This window comes from Pristiophorus japonicus, chromosome 1 (genome assembly GCF_044704955.1).
Source record: "Pristiophorus japonicus isolate sPriJap1 chromosome 1, sPriJap1.hap1, whole genome shotgun sequence".
NCBI classification, from domain to species: Eukaryota; Metazoa; Chordata; class Chondrichthyes; family Pristiophoridae; genus Pristiophorus; species Pristiophorus japonicus.
In genome coordinates, this window is record NC_091977.1 from 350,900,399 (window position 1) to 350,924,183 (window position 23,785).

A 23,785-nucleotide genomic window follows, 5' to 3' on the forward strand; every position below is an offset into this window, starting at 1 on the left:
TGCACCCTGTAACCGGGGTTCACTACACCCTGTGACTTGGGTTCACTACACCCTGTGACTGTGATTCACAACACACCGTGTGACTGGGGTTCACTACACCCTGTGAAGGGGTTCACGACACCCCCTGTGACTGGGGTTCACTACACCGTGTGACTGGGGTTCACTGCACTCTGTGACTGGTTCACGACACCCTTTGACTGTGGATCACTACACCCTGTGACGGGGTTTCTAGACACACCGTGTGACTGTATATCACTGCACCCTGTGACTGGGGTTCACTACACCCTGTGACTGGGGTTCACTACACCCTGTCACTGGGGTTCACTACACATCCTGTGATTGGGGTTCACCACACCCTGTGACTGGGGTTCACTACACCCTGTGACTGGGGTTCACGACACCCTGTCACTGGGGTTCACTACACATCCTGTGATTGGGGTTCACCACACCCTGTGACTTGGGTTCACTACACCCTGTGACTGCGATTCACAACACACCGTGTGACTGGGGTTCACTACACCCTGTGACTGGGGTTCACGACACCCTGTGACTGGGTTTTACTACACCCGGTGACTGGGGTTCACTACACCCTGTGACTGTGGTTCACTACACACCCTGTGACTGCGGTTCACTGCACCCTGTGACTGGGGTTCACTACACCCTGTGACTGGGGTTCACGACACCCCCTGTGACTGGGGTTCACTACACCCTGTGACTGGGTTTTACTACACCCGGTGACTGGGGTTCACTACACCCTGTGACTGTGGTTCACTACACACCCTGTGACTGCGGTTCACTGCACCCTGTGACTGGGGTTCACTACACCCTGTGACTGGGGTTCACTGCACCCTGTGACTGGGGATCACTACACCCTGTCACTGGGGTTCACTGCACACCCTGTGATTGGGGTTCACCACACCCTGTGACTGGGGTTCACTATAACATGTGACTGGGGTTCACTGCACCCTGTGACTGGGGTTCACTACACCCTGTCACTGGGGTTGACTACACATCCTGTGATTGGAGTTCACCACACCCTGTGACTGGGGTTCACTGCACCCTCTGACTGTGGTTCACGACACCCTGTGACTGGGGATCACTACACACTGTGACTGGGGTTCACTACACCCTGTGACTGGGGTTCACTACACCGTGTGACGAGAATACACTGCACCCTGTGCATGTGGATCACTACATCCTGTGACTGGGGTTCACTACACCCTGTGATTGGGGTTCACCACATCCTGTGACTGGGGTTCACTACACCCTGTGACTGGGGTTCACTACACCCTGCGACTGGATTTCACTACACCTTGTGACTGGGATTCACAACACACCGTGTGACTGGGGTTCACTACACCCTGTGACTGGGTTTTACTGCACCCGGTGACTGGGGTTCACTACACCCTGTGACTGGTGTTCACGACACCCTGTGACTGGGGTTCACTGCATCCTGTGGCTGGGGTTCACTGCACCCTGTGACTGTGGTTCACCACACCCTGTGACTGGGGATCGCGACACCCTGCGACTGGGGTTCACTACACCCTGTGACTGGGGTTCACTACACCCTGTGACGAGGATTCACTGCACCCTGTGCATGTGGATCACTACACCCTGTGACTGGGGTTCACTGCATCCTGTGGCTGGGGTTCACTGCACCCTGTGACTGTGGTTCACTACACCCTGTGACTGTGGATCACTACACCCTGTGACTGGGGTTCACTACACCCTGTGACTGGGGTTCACTACACCATGTGACTCGGATTCACAAAACACCGTATGACTGGGGTTCACTACACCCTGTGACTGGGTTTCACTGCACCCGGTGACTGGGGTTCACTACACCCTGTGACAGGGGTTCACTACACACCCTGTGACTGGTGTTCACTACACCCTGTGAAGGGGTTCACTGCACACCCTGTGATTGGGGTTCACCACACCCTGTGACTGGGGTTCACTATAACCTGTGACTGGGGTTCTCTGCACCCTGTGACTGTGGTTCACGACACCCTGTGACCGGGGATCACTGCACCCTGTAACTGGGGTTCACTACACCCTGTGATCGGGTTCACTGCACCGTGTGACTGGGGATCACTGCACCCTGTAACCGGGGTTCACTACACCCTATGACTTGGGTTCACTACACCCTGTGACTGTGATTCACAACACACCGTGTGACTGGGGTTCACTACACCCTGTGAAGGGGTTCACGACACCCCCTGTGACTGGGGTTCACTACACCGTGTGACTGGGGTTCACTGCACTCTGTGACTGGTTCACGACACCCTTTGACTGTGGATCACTACACCCTGTGACGGGGTTTCTAGACACACCGTGTGACTGTATATCACTGCACCCTGTGACTGGGGTTCACTACACCCTGTGACTGGGGTTCACTACACCCTGTCACTGGGGTTCACTACACATCCTGTGATTGGGGTTCACCACACCCTGTGACTGGGGTTCACTACACCCTGTGACTGGGGTTCACGACACCCTGTCACTGGGGTTCACTACACATCCTGTGATTGGGGTTCACCACACCCTGTGACTTGGGTTCACTACACCCTGTGACTGCGATTCACAACACACCGTGTGACTGGGGTTCACTACACCCTGTGACTGGGGTTCACGACACCCCCTGTGACTGGGGTTCACTACACCCTGTGACTGGGTTTTACTACACCCGGTGACTGGGGTTCACTACACCCTGTGACTGTGGTTCACTACACACCCTGTGACTGCGGTTCACTGCACCCTGTGACTGGGGTTCACTACACCCTGTGACTGGGGTTCACTGCACCCTGTGACTGGGGATCACTACACCCTGTCACTGGGGTTCACTGCACACCCTGTGATTGGGGTTCACCACACCCTGTGACTGGGGTTCACTATAACATGTGACTGGGGTTCACTGCACCCTGTGACTGTGGTTCACTACACCATGTGACTGGGGATCACTATACCCTGTGACTGGGGTTCACCACATCCTGTGACTGGGGTTCACTACACCGTGTGACTGAGGTTCACTGCACCCTGTGACTGTGGTTCACGACACCCTGTGACTGGGAATCACTGCACCCTGTAACTGGGGTTCACTACACCCTGTGATCGGGTTCACTGCACCGTGTGACTGGGGATCACTGCACCCTGTAACCGGGGTTCACTACACCCTGTGACTTGGGTTCACTACACCCTGTGACTGTGATTCACAACACACCGTGTGACTGGGGTTCACTACACCCTGTGACTGGGGTTCACGACACCCCCTGTGACTGGGGTTCACTACACCCTGTGGCTGCGGTTCTCTACACCCTGTGACTGGGGATCACTACACCCCGTGACTGGGTTTTACTACACCCGGTAACTGGGGTTCACTACACACTCTGTGAATGGGTTCACTGCACCCTGTGACTGGGGTTCACTGCACCCTGTGACTGGGAATCAATACACCCTGTGACTGGGGTTCACTACACCCTGTGACTGGGGTTCACTACACCGTGTGACTGGGGTTCACTGCACCCTGTGACTGGTTCACGACAACCTTTGACTGGGGATCACTACACCCTGTGACGGGGGTTCTAGACACACTGTGTGACTGTGGATCAGTGCACCCTGTGACTGGGGTTCACTACACCCTGTGACTGGGGTTCACTACACCCTGTCACTGGGGTTCACTACACATCCTGTGATTGGGGTTCACCACACCCTGTGACTTGGGTTCACTACACCCTGTGACTGGGGTTCACAGCACACCGTGTGACTGGGGTTCACTACACCCTGTGACTGGGGTTCACGACACCATGTGATTGGGGATCACTATACCCTGTGACTGGGGTTCACCACACCCTGTGACTGGGGTTCACTACACCGTTTGACTGAGGTTCACTGCACCCTGTGACTGTGGTTCACGACACCCTGTGACTGGTGTTCACGACACCCTGTGACTGGGGTTCACTGCATCCTGTGGCTGGGGTTCACTGCACCCTGTGACTGTGGTTCACCACATCCTGTGACTGGGGATCGCTACACCCTGCGACTGGGGTTCACTACACCCTGTGACTGGGGTTCACTACACCCTGTGACGAGGATTCACTGCACCCTGTGCATGTGGATCACTACACCCTGTGACTGGGGTTCACTGCATCCTGTGGCTGGGGTTCACTGCACCCTGTGACTGTGGTTCACTACACCCTGTGACTGTGGATCACTACACCCTGTGACTGGGGTTCACTACACCCTGTGACTGGGGTTCACTACACCATGTGACTCGGATTCACAAAACACCGTATGACTGGGGTTCACTACACCCTGTGACTGGGTTTCACTGCACCCGGTGACTGGGGTTCACTACACCCTGTGACAGGGGTTCACTACACACCCTGTGACTGGTGTTCACTACACCCTGTGAAGGGGTTCACTGCACACCCTGTGATTGGGGTTCACCACACCCTGTGACTGGGGTTCACTATAACCTGTGACTGGGGTTCTCTGCACCCTGTGACTGTGGTTCACGACACCCTGTGACCGGGGATCACTGCACCCTGTAACTGGGGTTCACTACACCCTGTGATCGGGTTCACTGCACCGTGTGACTGGGGATCACTGCACCCTGTAACCGGGGTTCACTACACCCTGTGACTTGGGTTCACTACACCCTGTGACTGTGATTCACAACACACCGTGTGACTGGGGTTCACTACACCCTGTGAAGGGGTTCACGACACCCCCTGTGACTGGGGTTCACTACACCGTGTGACTGGGGTTCACTGCACACTGTGACTGGTTCACGAGACCCTTTGACTGTGGATCACTACACCCTGTGACGGGGTTTCTAGACACACCGTGTGACTGTATATCACTGCACCCTGTGACTGGGGTTCACTACACCCTGTGACTGGGGTTCACTACACCCTGTCACTGGGGTTCACTACACATCCTGTGATTGGGGCTCACCACACCCTGTGACTGGGGTTCACTACACCCTGTGACTGGGGTTCACGACACCCTGTCACTGGGGTTCACTACACATCCTGTGATTGGGGTTCACCACACCCTGTGACTTGGGTTCACTACACCCTGTGACTGCGATTCACGACACCCCCTGTGACTGGGGTTCACTACACCCTGTGACTGGGTTTTACTACACCCGGTGACTGGGGTTCACTACACCCTGTGACTGTGGTTCACTACACACCCTGTGACTGCGGTTCACTGCACCCTGTGACTGGGGTTCACTACACCCTGTGACTGGGGTTCACTGCACCCTGTGACTGGGGATCACTACACCCTGTCACTGGGGTTCACTGCACACCCTGTGATTGGGGTTCACCACACCCTGTGACTGGGGTTCACTATAACATGTGACTGGGGTTCACTGCACCCTGTGACTGGGGTTCACTACACCCTGTCACTGGGGTTCACTACACATCCTGTGATTGGAGTTCACCACACCCTGTGACTGGGGTTCACTGCACCCTCTGACTGTGGTTCACGACACCCTGTGACTGGGGATCACTACACCCTGTGACTGGGGTTCACTACACCCTGTGACTGGGGTTCACTACACCGTGTGACGAGAATACACTGCACCCTGTGCATGTGGATCACTACATCCTGTGACTGGGGTTCACTACACCCTGTGACTGCGGTTCACTACATCCTGTGACTGGGGTTCACTATAACATGTGACTGGGGTTCACTGCACCCTGTGACTGTGGTTCACTACACCATGTGACTGGGGATCACTATACCCTGTGACTGGGGTTCACCACATCCTGTGACTGGGGTTCACTACACCGTGTGACTGAGGTTCACTGCACCCTGTGACTGTGGTTCACGACACCCTGTGACTGGGAATCACTGCACCCTGTAACTGGGGTTCACTACACCCTGTGATCGGGTTCACTGCACCGTGTGACTGGGGATCACTGCACCCTGTAACCGGGGTTCACTACACCCTGTGACTTGGGTTCACTACACCCTGTGACTGTGATTCACAACACACCGTGTGACTGGGGTTCACTACACCCTGTGACTGGGGTTCACTACACCCTGTGGCTGCGGTTCTCTACACCCTGTGACTGGGTTTTACTACACCCGGTAACTGGGGTTCACTACACACTCTGTGAATGGGTTCACTGCACCCTGTGACTGGGGTTCACTGCACCCTGTGACTGGGAATCAATACACCCTGTGACTGGGGTTCACTACACCCTGTGACTGGGGTTCACTACACCGTGTGACTGGGGTTCACTGCACCCTGTGACTGGTTCACGACAACCTTTGACTGGGGATCACTACACCCTGTGACGGGGGTTCTAGACACACTGTGTGACTGTGGATCACTGCACCCTGTGACTGGGGTTCACTACACCCTGTGACTGGGGTTCACTACACCCTGTCACTGGGGTTCACTACACATCCTGTGATTGGGGTTCACCACACCCTGTGACTTGGGTTCACTACACCCTGTGACTGGGGTTCACAGCACACCGTGTGACTGGGGTTCACTACACCCTGTGACTGGGGTTCACGACACCCCCTGTGACTGCGGTTCACTACACCCTGTGACTGGGTTTTACTACATCCGGTGACTAGGGTTCACTACACCCTGTGACTGCAGTTCACTACACACCCTGTGACTGCGGTTCACTACATCCTGTGACTGGGGTTCACTATAACATGTGACTGGGGTTCACTGCACCCTGTGACTGTGGTTCACTACACCATGTGAGTGGGGATCACTATACCCTGTGACTGGGGTTCACCACATCCTGTGACTGGGGTTCACTACACCGTGTGACTGAGGTTCACTGCACCCTGTGACTGTGGTTCACGACACCCTGTGACTGGGAATCACTGCATCCTGCAACTGGGGTTCACTACACCCTGTGATCGGGTTCACTGCACCGTGTGACTGGGGATCACTGCACCCTGTAACCGGGGTTCACTACACCCTGTGACTTGGGTTCACTACACCCTGTGACTGTGATTCACAACACACCGTGTGACTGGGGTTCACTACACCCTGTGACTGGGGTTCACGACACCCCCTGTGACTGGGGTTCACTACACCCTGTGGCTGCGGTTCTCTACACCCTGTGACTGGGGATCACTACACCCTGTGACTGGGTTTTACTACACCCGGTAACTGGGGTTCACTACACACTCTGTGAATGGGTTCACTGCACCCTGTGACTGTGGTTCACTGCACCCTGTGACTGGGGTTCACTACACCCTGTGACTGGGGTTCACTACACCGTGTGACTGGGGTTCACTGCACCCTGTGACTGGTTCACGACAACCTTTGACTGGGGATCACTACACCCTGTGACGGGGGTTCTAGACACACTGTGTGACTGTGGATCACTGCACCCTGTGACTGGGGTTCACTACACCCTGTGACTGGGGTTCACTACACCCTGTCACTGGGGTTCACTACACATCCTGTGATTGGGGTTCACCACACCCTGTGACTTGGGTTCACTACACCCTGTGACTGGGGTTCACAGCACACCGTGTGACTGGGGTTCACTACACCCTGTGACTGGGGTTCATGACACCCCCTGTGACTGCGGTTCACTACACCCTGTGACTGGGTTTTACTACACCCGGTGACTGGGGTTCACTGCATCCTGTGACTGCAGTTCACTACACACCCTGTGACTGCGGTTCACTACACCCTATGACTGGGGTTCACCACATCCTGAGACTGGGGTTCGCTACACCGTGTGACTGAGGTTCACTACACCCTGTGACTGTGGTTCACGACACCCTGTGACTGGGGATCACTACACCCTGTGACTGGGGATCACTACACCCTGTGACTGGGGATCACTACACCCTGTGACTGCAGTTCACTACACACCCTGTGACTGCGGTTCACTACACCCTGTGACTGGGGTTCACCACATCCTGTGACTGGGGTTCACTACACCCTGTGACTGGGGTTCACTACACCCTGCGACTGGATTTCACTACACCTTGTGACTGGGATTCACAACACACCGTGTGACTGGGGTTCACTACACCCTGTGACTGGGGTTCACTACACCCTGTGACTGGGTTTTACTACATCCGGTGACTAGGGTTCACTACACCCTGTGACTGCAGTTCACTACACACCCTGTGACTGCGGTTCACTACACCCTGTGACTGGGGTTCACTACACCCTGTGACTGGGGTTCACTACACCCTGTGACTGGGGATCACTACACCCTGTGACTGGGGTTCACTGCACACCCTGTGATTGGGGTTCACCACACCCTGTGACTGGGGTTCACTATAACATGTGACTGGGGTTCACTGCACCCTGTGACTGTGGTTCACTACACCATGTGATTGGGGATCACTATACCCTGTGACTGGGGTTCACCACACCCTGTGACTGGGGTTCACTACACCTTGTGACTGGGATTCACAACACACCGTGTGACTGGGGTTCACTACACCCTGTGACTGGGGTTCACGACACCCCCTGTTGACTGGGGTTCACTGCACCTTGTGACTGGTTCACGACACCCTTTCACTGGGGATCACTACACCCTGTGACGGGGGTTCTAGAAACACCGTGTGACTGTGGATCACTGCACCCTGTGACTGGGGTTCACTACACCCTGTGACTGGGGTTCACTACACCCTGTGACTGGGGTTCACTACACATCCTGTGATTGGAGTTCACCACACCCTGTGACTGGGGTTCACTGCACCCTGTGACTGTGGTTCACGACACCCTGTGACTGGGGATCACTACACCCTGTGACTGGGGTTCACTGCACCCTGTGACTGGGGATCACTACACCCTGTGACTGGGGATCACTACACCCTGTGACTGGGGATCACTACACCCTGTCACTGGGGTTCACTACACATCCTGTGATTGGGGTTCACCACATCCTGTGACTGGGGTTCACTATAACATGTGACTGGGGTTCACTGCACCCTGTGACTGTGGTTCACTACACCATGTGACTGGGGATCACTATACCCTGTGACGGGTTCACCACATCCTGTGACTGGGGTTCACTACAACGTGTGACTGAGGTTCACTGCACCCTGTGACTGTGGTTCACGACACCCTGTGACTGGGGATCACAACACCCTGTGACTGGGGTTCACTGCACACAGTGACTGGGGATCACTACACCCTGTGACTGGGGTTCACTACACCTTGTGACTGGGATTCACAACACACCGTGTGACTGGGGTTCACTGCACCCTGTGACTGGTTCACGACACCCTTTCACTGGGGATCACTACACCCTGTGACGGGGGTTCTAGAAACACCGTGTGACTGTGGATCACTGCACCCTGTGACTGGGGTTCACTACACCCTGTGACTGGGGTTCACTACACCCTGTCACTGGGGTTCACTGCACATCCTGTGATTGGGGTTCACCACACCCTGTGACTGGGGTTCACTGCACCCTGTGACTGTGGTTCACGACACCCTGTGACTGGGGATCACTACACCCTGTGACTGGGGTTCACTACACCCTGTGACTGGGGTTCACTATACCGTGTGACGGGGATTCACTGCACCCTGTGCATGTGGATCACTACACCCTGTGACTGGGGTTCACTACACCATCTGACTCGGATTCACCACACACCGTATGACTGGGGTTCACTGCATCCTGTGGCTGCGGTTCACGACACCCTGTGACTGGGTTTCACGACACCCGGTGACTGGGGTTCACTACACCCTGTGACAGGGGTTCACTACACACCCTGTGACTGGGGTTCACTACACCCTGTGACTGGGGATCACTACACCCTGTCACTGGGGTTCACTACACACCCTGGGATTGGGGTTCACCACACCCTGTGACTGGGGTTCACTATAACATGTGACTGGGGTACACTGCACCCTGCGACTGGGGTTCACTACACCCTGTGACTGGGTTTTACTACACCCGGTGACTGGGGTTCACCACATCCTGTGACTGGGGTTCGCTACACCGTGTGACTGAGGTTCACTGCACCCTGTGACTGTGGTTCACGACATCCTGTGAATGGGGATCACTACACCCTGTGACTGGGGATCACTACACCCTGTGACTGCAGTTCACTACACACCCTGTGACTGCGGTTCACGACACCCTGTGACTGGGGTTCACTACACCGTGTGACTGGGTTTTACTACACCCGGTGACTGGGGTTCACTACACCCTGTGACTGGTGTTCACGACACCCCCTGTGACTGGGGTTCACTGCACCTTGTGCATGTGGATCACTACACCCTGTGACTGGGGTTCACTACACCCTGTGACTGGGGTTCACTACACCATGTGACTCGGATTCACAACACACCGTATGACTGGGGTTCACTATAACCTGTGACTGGGGTTCTCTGCACCCTGTGACTGTGGTTCACGACACCCTGTGACCGGGGATCACTGCACCCTGTAACTGGGGTTCACTACACCCTGTGATCGGATTCACTGCACCGTGTGACTGGGGATCACTGCACCCTGTAACCGGGGTTCACTACACCCTGTGACTGGGTTTTACTATACCCGGTGACTGGGGTTCACTACACACCGTGTGACTGGTGTTCACGACACCCACTGTGACTGGGGTTCACTGCATCCTGTGGCTGCGGTTCACTACACCTGTGACTGGGGTTCACTACACCCTGTGACTGGGTTTCACTACACCCTGTGACTGGGGTTCACTACACCCTGTGACTGCAGTTCACTACACACCCTGTGACTGCGGTTCACTACACCCTGTGACTGGGGTCCTCGACAGCCCGTGACTTGCGTTCACTACACCCTGTGACTGGGGTTCACTAAACACCCTGTGACTGGTGTTCACTACACCCTGTGACTGGGGTTCACTACACCCTGTGACTGTGGTTCACTACACACCCTGTGACTGGGGTTCACTACACCCTGTGACTGGGGTTCACTAAACCCTGTGACTGTAGTTCACTGCATCGTGTGACTGGGGTTTACTACACCCTGTGACTGAGGTTCACTAAATCCTGTGACTGGGGTTCACTACACCCTGCGACTGGTGTTCACTACACACCCTGTGACTGGGGTCCTCTACAGCCTGTGACTAGGGTTCACTACACCCTGTGACTGGGGCTCAATACACACCCTGTGACTGGGGTTCACTACACAATGTAACTGGAGTTCACTATACACCATGTGAATGGGGTTCACTGCATCCTGTGACTGAGGTTCACTTCACCCTGTTACTGAGGTTCACTAAACCCTGTGACCAGGGTTCACCACACCCTGTGACTGGGGCTCACGACACCCTGTATCTGGGCTTAACTACACTGTATGACTTGGGTTCACTACACCCTGTGACTGGGGTTCACTAAACCCTGTGACTAGGGTTCACCACACCCTGTGACTGGGGCTCACGACACCCTGTATCTGGGCTTAACTACACTGTATGACTTGGGTTCGCTACACCCTGTGACTGGGGTTCACTATACCGTATGACTGGGGTTCACCACACCCTGTGACTGGGGTTCTCCACATCCTGTGACTGTGGTTCACTACACCCTGTGACTGTGGTTCACTACACCATGTGATTGGGGATCACTATACCCTGTGACTGGGGTTCACCACACCCTGTGACTGGGGTTCACTACACCTTGTGACTGGGATTCACAACACACCGTGTGACTGGGGTTCACGACACCCTGTGACTGGGGTTCACGACACCCCCTGTTGACTGGGGTTCACTGCACCTTGTGACTGGTTCACGACACCCTTTCACTGGGGATCACTACACCCTGTGACGGGGGTTCTAGAAACACCGTGTGACTGTGGATCACTGCACCCTGTGACTGGGGTTCACTACACCCTGTGACTGGGGTTCACTACACCCTGTCACTGGGGTTCACTACACATCCTGTGATTGGAGTTCACCACACCCTGTGACTGGGGTTCACTGCACCCTGTGACTGTGGTTCACGACACCCTGTGACTGGGGATCACTACACCCTGTGACTGGGGTTCACTGCACCCTGTGACTGGGGATCACTACACCCTGTGACTGGGGATCACTACACCCTGTGACTGGGGTTCACTGCACCCTGTGACTGGGGATCACTACACCCTGTGACTGGGGATCACTACACCCTGTGACTGGGGATCACTACACCCTGTCACTGGGGTTCACTACACATCCTGTGATTGGGGTTCACCACATCCTGTGACTGGGGTTCACTATAACATGTGACTGGGGTTCACTGCACCCTGTGACTGTGGTTCACTACACCATGTGACTGGGGATCACTATACCCTGTGACTGGGGTTCACCACATCCTGTGACTGAGGTTCACTGCACCCTGTGACTGTGGTTCACGACACCCTGTGACTGAGGATCACAACACCCTGTGACTGGGGTTCACTGCACACAGTGACTGGGGATCACTACACCCTGTGACTGGGGTTCACTACACCTTGTGACTGGGATTCACAACACACCGTGTGACTGGGGTTCACTACACCCTGTGACTGGGGTTCACGACACGCACTGTTGACTGGGGTTCACTGCACCCTGTGACTGGTTCACGACACCCTTTCACTGGGGATCACTACACCCTGTGATGGGGGTTCTAGAAACACCGTGTGACTGTGGATCACTGCACCCTGTGACTGGGGTTCACTACACCCTGTGACTGGGGTTCACTACACCCTGTCACTGGGGTTCACTGCACATCCTGTGATTGGGGTTCACCACACCCTGTAACTGGGGTTCACTGCACCCTGTGACTGTGGTTCACGACACCCTGTGACTGGGGATCACTACACCCTGTGACTGGGGTTCACTACACCCTGTGACTGGGGTTCACTATACCGTGTGACGGGGATTCACTGCACCCTGTGCATGTGGATCACTACACCCTGTGACTGGGGTTCACTACACCATCTGACTCGGATTCACCACACACCGTATGACTGGGGTTCACTGCATCCTGTGGCTGCGGTTCACGACACCCTGTGACTGGGTTTCACGACACCCGGTGACTGGGGTTCACTACACCCTGTGACAGGGGTTCACTACACACCCTGTGACTGGGGTTCACTACACCCTGTGACTGGGGATCACTACACCCTGTCACTGGGGTTCACTACACACCCTGGGATTGGGGTTCACCACACCCTGTGACTGGGGTTCACTATAACATGTGACTGGGGTACACTGCACCCTGCGACTGGGGTTCACTACACCCTGTGACTGGGTTTTACTACACCCGGTGATTGGGTTTTACTACACCCGGTGACTGGGGTTCACCACATCCTGTGACTGGGGTTCGCTACACCGTGTGACTGAGGTTCACTGCACCCTGTGACTGTGGTTCACGACATCCTGTGAATGGGGATCACTACACCCTGTGACTGGGGATCACTACACCCTGTGACTGCAGTTCACTACACACCCTGTGACTGCGGTTCACGACACCCTGTGACTGGGGTTCACTACACCGTGTGACTGGGTTTTACTACACCCGGTGACTGGGGTTCATTACACCCTGTGACTGGTGTTCACGACACCCCCTGTGACTGGGGTTCACTGCACCTTGTGCATGTGGATCACTACACCCTGTGACTGGGGTTCACTACACCCTGTGACTGGGGTTCACTACACCATGTGACTCGGATTCACAACACACCGTATGACTGGGGTTCACTATAACCTGTGACTGGGGTTCTCTGCACCCTGTGACTGTGGTTCACGACACCCTGTGACCGGGGATCACTGCACCCTGTAACTGGGGTTCACTACACCCTGTGATCGGATTCACTGCACCGTGTGACTGGGGATCACTGCACCCTGTAACCGGGGTTCACTACACCCTGTGACTGGGTTTTACTATACCCGGTGACTGGGGTTCACTACACACCGTGTGACTGGTGTTCACGACACCCACTGTGACTGGGGTTCACTGCATCCTGTGGCTGCGGTTCACTACACCTGTGACTGGGGTTCACTACACCCTGTGACTGGGTTTCACTACACCCGGTGACTGGGGTTCACTACACCCTGTGACTGCAGTTCACTACACATCCTGTGACTGCGGTTCACTACACCCTGTGACTGGGGTCCTCGACAGCCCGTGACTTGCGTTCACTACACCCTGTGACTGGGGTTCACTAAACACCCTGTGACTGGTGTTCACTACACCCTGTGACTGGGGTTCACTACACCCTGTGACTGTGGTTCACTACACACCCTGTGACTGGGGTTCACTACACCCTGTGACTGGGGTTCACTAAACCCTGTGACTGTAGTTCACTGCATCGTGTGACTGGGGTTTACTACACCCTGTGACTGAGGTTCACTAAATCCTGTGACTGGGGTTCACTACACCCTGCGACTGGTGTTCACTACACACCCTGTGACTGGGGTCCTCTACAGCCTGTGACTAGGGTTCACTACACCCTGTGACTGGGGCTCAATACACACCCTGTGACTGGGGTTCACTACACAATGTAACTGGAGTTCACTATACACCATGTGAATGGGGTTCACTGCATCCTGTGACTGAGGTTCACTTCACCCTGTTACTGAGGTTCACTAAACCCTGTGACCAGGGTTCACCACACCCTGTGACTGGGGCTCACGACACCCTGTATCTGGGCTTAACTACACTGTATGACTTGGGTTCACTACACCCTGTGACTGGGGTTCACTAAACCCTGTGACTAGGGTTCACCACACCCTGTGACTGGGGCTCACGACACCCTGTATCTGGGCTTAACTACATTGTATGACTTGGGTTCGCTACACCCTGTGACTGGGGTTCACTATACCGTATGACTGGGGTTCACCACACCCTGTGACTGGGGTTCTCCACATCCTGTGACTGTGGTTCACTACACCCTGTGACTGTGGTTCACTACACCATGTGATTGGGGATCACTATACCCTGTGACTGGGGTTCACCACACCCTGTGACTGGGGTTCACTACACCTTGTGACTGGGATTCACAACACACCGTGTGACTGGGGTTCACGACACCCTGTGACTGGGGTTCACGACACCCCCTGTTGACTGGGGTTCACTGCACCTTGTGACTGGTTCACGACACCCTTTCACTGGGGATCACTACACCCTGTGACGGGGGTTCTAGAAACACCGTGTGACTGTGGATCACTGCACCCTGTGACTGGGGTTCACTACACCCTGTGACTGGGGTTCACTACACCCTGTCACTGGGGTTCACTACACATCCTGTGATTGGAGTTCACCACACCCTGTGACTGGGGTTCACTGCACCCTGTGACTGTGGTTCACGACACCCTGTGACTGGGGATCACTACACCCTGTGACTGGGGTTCACTGCACCCTGTGACTGGGGATCACTACACCCTGTGACTGGGGATCACTACACCCTGTGACTGGGGTTCACTGCACCCTGTGACTGGGGATCACTACACCCTGTGACTGGGGATCACTACACCCTGTGACTGGGGATCACTACACCCTGTCACTGGGGTTCACTACACATCCTGTGATTGGGGTTCACCACATCCTGTGACTGGGGTTCACTATAACATGTGACTGGGGTTCACTGCACCCTGTGACTGTGGTTCACTACACCATGTGACTGGGGATCACTATACCCTGTGACTGGGGTTCACCACATCCTGTGACTGAGGTTCACTGCACCCTGTGACTGTGGTTCACGACACCCTGTGACTGAGGATCACAACACCCTGTGACTGGGGTTCACTGCACACAGTGACTGGGGATCACTACACCCTGTGACTGGGGTTCACTACACCTTGTGACTGGGATTCACAACACACCGTGTGACTGGGGTTCACTACACCCTGTGACTGGGGTTCACGACACCCACTGTTGACTGGGGTTCACTGCACCCTGTGACTGGTTCACGACACCCTTTCACTGGGGATCACTACACCCTGTGATGGGGGTTCTAGAAACACCGTGTGACTGTGGATCACTGCATCCTGTGACTGGGGTTCACTACACCCTGTGACTGGGGTTCACTACACCCTGTCACTGGGGTTCACTGCACATCCTGTGATTGGGGTTCACCACACCCTGTAACTGGGGTTCACTGCACCCTGTGACTGTGGTTCACGACACCCTGTGACTGGGGATCACTACACCCTGTGACTGGGGTTCACTACACCCTGTGACTGGGGTTCACTATACCGTGTGACGGGGATTCACTGCACCCTGTGCATGTGGATCACTACACCCTGTGACTGGGGTTCACTACACCATCTGACTCGGATTCACCACACACCGTATGACTGGGGTTCACTGCATCCTGTGGCTGCGGTTCACGACACCCTGTGACTGGGTTTCACGACACCCGGTGACTGGGGTTCACTACACACCCTGTGACTGGGGTTCACTACACCCTGTGACTGGGGATCACTACACCCTGTCACTGGGGTTCACTACACACCCTGGGATTGGGGTTCACCACACCCTGTGACTGGGGTTCACTATAACATGTGACTGGGGTACACTGCACCCTGCGACTGGGGTTCACTACACCCTGTGACTGGGTTTTACTACACCCGGTGATTGGGTTTTACTACACCCGGTGACTGGGGTTCACCACATCCTGTGACTGGGGTTCGCTACACCGTGTGACTGAGGTTCACTGCACCCTGTGACTGTGGTTCACGACATCCTGTGAATGGGGATCACTACACCCTGTGACTGGGGATCACTACACCCTGTGACTGCAGTTCACTACACACCCTGTGACTGCGGTTCACGACACCCTGTGACTGGGGTTCACTACACCGTGTGACTGGGTTTTACTACACCCGGTGACTGGGGTTCATTACACCCTGTGACTGGTGTTCACGACACCCCCTGTGACTGGGGTTCACTGCACCTTGTGCATGTGGATCACTACACCCTGTGACTGGGGTTCACTACACCCTGTGACTGGGGTTCACTACACCATGTGACTCGGATTCACAACACACCGTATGACTGGGGTTCACTATAACCTGTGACTGGGGTTCTCTGCACCCTGTGACTGTGGTTCACGACACCCTGTGACCGGGGATCACTGCACCCTGTAACTGGGGTTCACTACACCCTGTGATCGGATTCACTGCACCGTGTGACTGGGGATCACTGCACCCTGTAACCGGGGTTCACTACACCCTGTGACTGGGTTTTACTATACCCGGTGACTGGGGTTCACTACACACCGTGTGACTGGTGTTCACGACACCCACTGTGACTGGGGTTCACTGCATCCTGTGGCTGCGGTTCACTACACCTGTGACTGGGGTTCACTACACCCTGTGACTGGGTTTCACTACACCCGGTGACTGGGGTTCACTACACCCTGTGACTGCAGTTCACTACACATCCTGTGACTGCGGTTCACTACACCCTGTGACTGGGGTCCTCGACAGCCCGTGACTTGCGTTCACTACACCCTGTGACTGGGGTTCACTAAACACCCTGTGACTGGTGTTCACTACACCCTGTGACTGGGGTTCACTACACCCTGTGACTGTGGTTCACTACACACCCTGTGACTGGGGTTCACTACACCCTGTGACTGGGGTTCACTAAACCCTGTGACTGTAGTTCACTGCATCGTGTGACTGGGGTTTACTACACCCTGTGACTGAGGTTCACTAAATCCTGTGACTGGGGTTCACTACACCCTGCGACTGGTGTTCACTACACACCCTGTGACTGGGGTCCTCTACAGCCTGTGACTAGGGTTCACTACACCCTGTGACTGGGGCTCAATACACACCCTGTGACTGGGGTTCACTACACAATGTAACTGGAGTTCACTATACACCATGTGAATGGGGTTCACTGCATCCTGTGACTGAGGTTCACTTCACCCTGTTACTGAGGTTCACTAAACCCTGTGACCAGGGTTCACCACACCCTGTGACTGGGGCTCACGACACCCTGTATCTGGGCTTAACTACACTGTATGACTTGGGTTCACTACACCCTGTGACTGGGGTTCACTAAACCCTGTGACTAGGGTTCACCACACCCTGTGACTGGGGCTCACGACACCCTGTATCTGGGCTTAACTACATTGTATGACTTGGGTTCGCTACACCCTGTGACTGGGGTTCACTATACCGTATGACTGGGGTTCACCACACCCTGTGACTGGGGTTCTCCACATCCTGTGACTGTGGTTCACTACACCCTGTGACTGTGGTTCACTACACCATGTGATTGGGGATCACTATACCCTGTGACTGGGGTTCACCACACCCTGTGACTGGGGTTCACTACACCTTGTGACTGGGATTCACAACACACCGTGTGACTGGGGTTCACGACACCCTGTGACTGGGGTTCACGACACCCCCTGTTGACTGGGGTTCACTGCACCTTGTGACTGGTTCACGACACCCTTTCACTGGGGATCACTACACCCTGTGACGGGGGTTCTAGAAACACCGTGTGACTGTGGATCACTGCACCCTGTGACTGGGGTTCACTACACCCTGTGACTGGGGTTCACTACACCCTGTCACTGGGGTTCACTACACATCCTGTGATTGGAGTTCACCACACCCTGTGACTGGGGTTCACTGCACCCTGTGACTGTGGTTCACGACACCCTGTGACTGGGGATCACTACACCCTGTGACTGGGGTTCACTGCACCCTGTGACTGGGGATCACTACACCCTGTGACTGGGGATCACTACACCCTGTGACTGGGGTTCACTGCACCCTGTGACTGGGGATCACTACACCCTGTGACTGGGGATCACTACACCCTGTGACTGGGGATCACTACACCCTGTCACTGGGGTTCACTACACATCCTGTGATTGGGGTTCACCACATCCTGTGACTGGGGTTCACTATAACATGTGACTGGGGTTCACTGCACCCTGTGACTGTGGTTCACTACACCATGTGACTGGGGATCACTATACCCTGTGACTGGGGTTCACCACATCCTGTGACTGAGGTTCACTGCACCCTGTGACTGTGGTTCACGACACCCTGTGACTGAGGATCACAACACCCTGTGACTGGGGTTCACTGCACACAGTGACTGGGGATCACTACACCCTGTGACTGGGGTTCACTACACCTTGTGACTGGGATTCACAACACACCGTGTGACTGGGGTTCACTACACCCTGTGACTGGGGTTCACGACACCCACTGTTGACTGGGGTTCACTGCACCCTGTGACTGGTTCACGACACCCTTTCACTGGGGATCACTACACCCTGTGATGGGGGTTCTAGAAACACCGTGTGACTGTGGATCACTGCACCCTGTGACTGGGGTTCACTACACCCTGTGACTGGGGTTCACTACACCCTGTCACTGGGGTTCACTGCACATCCTGTGATTGGGGTTCACCACACCCTGTAACTGGGGTTCACTGCACCCTGTGACTGTGGTTCACGACACCCTGTGACTGGGGATCACTACACCCTGTGACTGGGGTTCACTACACCCTGTGACTGGGGTTCACTATACCGTGTGACGGGGATTCACTGCACCCTGTGCATGTGGATCACTACACCCTGTGACTGGGGTTCACTACACCATCTGACTCGGATTCACCACACACCGTATGACTGGGGTTCACTGCATCCTGTGGCTGCGGTTCACGACACCCTGTGACTGGGTTTCACGACACCCGGTGACTGGGGTTCACTACACCCTGTGACAGGGGTTCACTACACACCCTGTGACTGGGGTTCACTACACCCTGTGACTGGGGATCACTACACCCTGTCACTGGGGTTCACTACACACCCTGGGATTGGGGTTCACCACACCCTGTGACTGGGGTTCACTATAACATGTGACTGGGGTACACTGCACCCTGCGACTGGGGTTCACTACACCCTGTGACTGGGTTTTACTACACCCGGTGATTGGGTTTTACTACACCCGGTGACTGGGGTTCACCACATCCTGTGACTGGGGTTCGCTACACCGTGTGACTGAGGTTCACTGCACCCTGTGACTGTGGTTCACGACATCCTGTGAATGGGGATCACTACACCCTGTGACTGGGGATCACTACACCCTGTGACTGCAGTTCACTACACACCCTGTGACTGCGGTTCACGACACCCTGTGACTGGGGTTCACTACACCGTGTGACTGGGTTTTACTACACCCGGTGACTGGGGTTCATTACACCCTGTGACTGGTGTTCACGACACCCCCTGTGACTGGGGTTCACTGCACCTTGTGCATGTGGATCACTACACCCTGTGACTGGGGTTCACTACACCCTGTGACTGGGGTTCACTACACCATGTGACTCGGATTCACAACACACCGTATGACTGGGGTTCACTATAACCTGTGACTGGGGTTCTCTGCACCCTGTGACTGTGGTTCACGACACCCTGTGACCGGGGATCACTGCACCCTGTAACTGGGGTTCACTACACCCTGTGATCGGATTCACTGCACCGTGTGACTGGGGATCACTGCACCCTGTAACCGGGGTTCACTACACCCTGTGACTGGGTTTTACTATACCCGGTGACTGGGGTTCACTACACACCGTGTGACTGGTGTTCACGACACCCACTGTGACTGGGGTTCACTGCATCCTGTGGCTGCGGTTCACTACACCTGTGACTGGGGTTCACTACACCCTGTGACTGGGTTTCACTACACCCGGTGACTGGGGTTCACTACACCCTGTGACTGCAGTTCACTACACATCCTGTGACTGCGGTTCACTACACCCTGTGACTGGGGTCCTCGACAGCCCGTGACTTGCGTTCACTACACCCTGTGACTGGGGTTCACTAAACACCCTGTGACTGGTGTTCACTACACCCTGTGACTGGGGTTCACTACACCCTGTGACTGTGGTTCACTACACACCCTGTGACTGGGGTTCACTACACCCTGTGACTGGGGTTCACTAAACCCTGTGACTGTAGTTCACTGCATCGTGTGACTGGGGTTTACTACACCCTGTGACTGAGGTTCACTAAATCCTGTGACTGGGGTTCACTACACCCTGCGACTGGTGTTCACTACACACCCTGTGACTAGGGTTCACCACACCCTGTGACTGGGGCTCACGACACCCTGTATCTGGGCTTAACTACACTGTATGACTTGGGTTCACTACACCCTGTGACTGGGGTTCACTATACCGTATGACTGGGGTTCACCACACCCTGTGACTGGGGTTCTCCACATCCTGTGACTGTGGTTCACTACACCCTGTGACTGTGGTTCACTACACCATGTGATTGGGGATCACTATACCCTGTGACTGGGGTTCACCACACCCTGTGACTGGGGTTCACTACACCTTGTGACTGGGATTCACAACACACCGTGTGACTGGGGTTCACTACACCCTGTGACTGGGGTTCACGACACCCCCTGTTGACTGGGGTTCACTGCACCTTGTGACTGGTTCACGACACCCTTTCACTGGGGATCACTACACCCTGTGACGGGGGTTCTAGAAACACCGTGTGACTGTGGATCACTGCACCCTGTGACTGGGGTTCACTACACCCTGTGACTGGGGTTCACTACACCCTGTCACTGGGGTTCACTACACATCCTGTGATTGGAGTTCACCACACCCTGTGACTGGGGTTCACTGCACCCTGTGACTGTGGTTCACGACACCCTGTGACTGGGGATCACTACACCCTGTGACTGGGGATCACTACACCCTGTCACTGGGGTTCACTACACATCCTGTGATTGGGGTTCACCACATCCTGTGACTGGGGTTCACTATAACATGTGACTGGGGTTCACTGCACCCTGTGACTGTGGTTCACTACACCATGTGACTGGGGATCACTATACCCTGTGACTGGGGTTCACCACATCCTGTGACTGGGGTTCACTACAACGTGTGACTGAGGTTCACTGCACCCTGTGACTGTGGTTCACGACACCCTGTGACTGGGGATCACAACACCCTGTGACTGGGGTTCACTACACACAGTGACTGGGGATCACTACACCCTGTGACTGGGGTTCACTACACCTTGTGACTGGGATTCACAACACACCGTGTGACTGGGGTTCACTACACCCTGTGACTGGGGTTCACGACACCCACTGTTGACTGGGGTTCACTGCACCCTGTGACTGGTTCACGACACCCTTTCACTGGGGATCACTACACCCTGTGACGGGGGTTCTAGAAACACCGTGTGACTGTGGATCACTGCACCCTGTGACTGGGGTTCACTACACCCTGTGACTGGGGTTCACTACACCCTGTGACTGGGGATCACTACACCCTGTCACTGGGGTTCACTACACATCCTGTGATTGGGGTTCACCACATCCTGTGACTGGGGTTCACTATAACATGTGACTGGGGTTCACTGCACCCTGTGACTGTGGTTCACTACACCATGTGACTGGGGATCACTATACCCTGTGACTGGGGTTCACCACATCCTGTGACTGGGGTTCACTACAACGTGTGACTGAGGTTCACTGCACCCTGTGACTGTGGTTCACGACACCCTGTGACTGGGGATCACAACACCCTGTGACTGGGGTTCACTACACACAGTGACTGGGGATCACTACACCCTGTGACTGGGGTTCACTACACCTTGTGACTGGGATTCACAACACACCGTGTGACTGGGGTTCACTACACCCTGTGACTGGGGTTCACGACACCCACTGTTGACTGGGGTTCACTGCACCCTGTGACTGGTTCACGACACCCTTTCACTGGGGATCACTACACCCTGTGACGGGGGTTCTAGAAACACCGTGTGACTGTGGATCACTGCACCCTGTGACTGGGGTTCACTACACCCTGTGACTGGGGTTCACTACACCCTGTCACTGGGGTTCACTACACATCCTGTGATTGGGGTTCACCACAAACTGTGACTGGGGTTCACTGCACCCTGTGACTGTGGTTCACGACACCCTGTGACTGGGGATCACTACACCCTGTGACTGGGGTTCACTACACCCTGTGACTGGGGTTCACTATACCGTGTGACGGGGATTCACTGCACCCTGTGCATGTGGATCACTACACCCTGTGACTGGGGTTCATTACACCCTGTGACTGGGGTTCACTACACCATCTGACTCGGATTCACCACACACCGTATGACTGGGGTTCACTGCATCCTGTGGCTGCGGTTCACGACATCCTGTGACTGTGTTTCACGACACCCGCTGACTGGGGTTCACTACACCCTGTGACAGGGGTTCACTACACACCCTGTGACTGGGGTTCAGTACACCCTGTGACTGGGGTACACTGCACCCCGCGACTGGGGTTCACTACACCCTGTGACTGGGTTTTACTACACCCGGTGACTGGGGTTCACCACATCCTGTGACTGGGGTTCGCTACACCGTGTGACTGAGGTTCACTGCACCCTGTGACTGTGGTTCACGACATCCTGTGAATGGGGATCACTACACCCTGTGACTGGGGATCACTACACCCTGTGACTGCAGTTCACTACACACCCTGTGACTGCGGTTCACGACACCCTGTGACTGGGGTTCACTACACCGTGTGACTGGGTTTTACTACACCCGGTGACTGGGGTTCACTACACCCTGTGACTGGTGTTCACGACACCCCCTGTGACTGGGGTTCACTGCACCTTGTGCATGTGGATCACTACACCCTGTGACTGGGGTTCACTACACCCTGTGACTGGGGTTCACTACACCCTGTCACTGGGGTTCACTACACATCCTGTGATTGGGGTTCACCACAAACTGTGACTGGGGTTCACTGCACCCTGTGACTGTGGTTCACGACACCCTGTGACTGGGGATCACTACACCCTGTGAC

The 23,785-nt window shown here is 55.2% G+C and overlaps 1 protein-coding gene across 4 annotated transcripts in view; it reads left to right on the top strand.

Moving 5' to 3' along the window:
• The window catches only part of LOC139273519 (collagen alpha-1(XV) chain-like), a 539,503-nt gene that overhangs the window by 83,352 nt on the left and 432,366 nt on the right, over positions 1-23,785 (top strand). The gene's annotated exons all lie outside the window — the stretch shown is intronic.